The following is a 1,879-nucleotide window of genomic DNA, read 5'->3' as shown; positions in this document are numbered from 1 at the left end:
TTAAGTAGAAGGTGGAAGTGCACAAATTCTAATATCCGCCAGTTATGTGCTTTCTTCATAAACACTATCTTATCTTCGCTTTCTTTTAGCTATACAACATAATACAAAAGTTAGATTTCTTTAAAATACGCTTGAATGGATACTGTTGATTTATATGCTTTTTTTTTTTCAGTACCTTAACCTAAGATTTTTTAATGTAGTGTTATATTCTTCTTGTTATTGTTAGCTTTACTTTTTTAATTATCGTGTAGTTACGTATTTTTAATAGTCACATGCAATACCGTAAAAAGTTACTGAGTTGCCGAAATAATGTTACTGCTATTACAGTAAGTAGTAGTAGTAGTAGTAGTAGTAGTAGTGTTGCTTGGGTTACTATTGATACTACTATAAATAGTATACTATTTATGGTTTTCATCAGTATTCATTAAATAAAAAGCATAGGCCACCTAGTCCGGTGTTTACATCGCTGGCGGCTATGTTTACGGGTTTTATTTATTTAAACCGATGGTTTATGGGGGATTTTAATATTTTTACACTAACAGGAAACGTTCACATGTAATATTTGTTTTATAATTATAAAACAAATTTTCATAAGCAAACATTTCATCACTTCGATTGTATTCCAAATGTGGTTGTGTGGAATTAGGGCAAAGATTTTTAGAACCATACCGTATTTTCACATTATTATTATTATTATTATTATTATTATTATTATTATTATTATTATTATTATTATTATTATATAGCGTGTATATATATATATATATATATATATATATATATATATATATATTATAATATAGCATATAAAGTTACATTTAATTGGAACATCATAGCACGGTACGTATTACTCAATAAAACAGTAACAGCCTTAAAACACTGGCCATTCCACGAAGTGACAGTAAACATCTTAAAAAGTAATGACAACCATGGATGAAAGTGCCCGCTACTGGATGACGGTGCCCGACATTTGAAGACAAGTAATCGCCAGTGCCATGAAGTGAAAGTAACTGTAGTCGATTACATTTCAGAGCAGTCCAATGAAACCCGACACTGGTCATAATCTATAATTGCAGTAAACGCAATTATCCGCCTCAATTTTATTTTGGAGCAGTCCAGTAGGTGCCGATACTGTTCATGGCCGCCTATGGCCAACACTGTACGCTGGGAGCCGACAGTGATAATTGTAAAGTCAACCAGTAAACGTTAGTAAATGTTAGTAAACGACTCAATACAGCATTAACTGCCAGTGATCATCACTCCCTTCCAATAGAGGTTGACATTGATCGCCAATAATCGCCCCCAAAAAGCACATCGCCAATAACCAACGGTGATGATAATCACAGCTAGTGGCTTCTGCTAGCTGCCATTGCTAGACAATACCAGATAGTGGAAGTCGATGATTTCATTTGGGCCACGGCCATAAGTGCCCGTTATTTTCCAGAGCTAGAAGCAGCCCATCACAACAACTGTAGTTTAATTTGTTTTGGGCGAGGAGAGTGTTTACCAAATCTGTTCTGGTTTTGTAACATAATTTAATCGAGCAACGTCAGTATACGGGTTCTGCTAATATATATATATATATATATATATATATATATATATATATATATATATATATATATATATATATATTTAAAAAGAGAGAGAGAGAGAGAGAGAAGAGCCATTCTAAAAGTAATGCATCCTATTTTTTAACAAAAGAATTGAAGAGCTACAAAGGAGGGAATGGTACCATTAAACAACCTTCTGTGATAGTCACCGCCAGTCTTAATGTACCTTTGCCAGTGATGGGCTGACCACTGTGCAGTGTGCATGGACGTCCGAAGCGCACTTTGTCATTCACATCTTTGCCATCAATCTGAAATCAACGAGACCA

The sequence above is a fragment of the Euprymna scolopes genome, chromosome 41, assembly GCF_053919585.1.
Source record: "Euprymna scolopes isolate OS-2025 chromosome 41, ASM5391958v1, whole genome shotgun sequence".
Classification (NCBI taxonomy): domain Eukaryota; kingdom Metazoa; phylum Mollusca; class Cephalopoda; order Sepiida; family Sepiolidae; genus Euprymna; species Euprymna scolopes.
The sequence above is the reverse complement of the archived record's forward strand: the minus strand, read 5'-3'. Positions refer to the sequence as shown.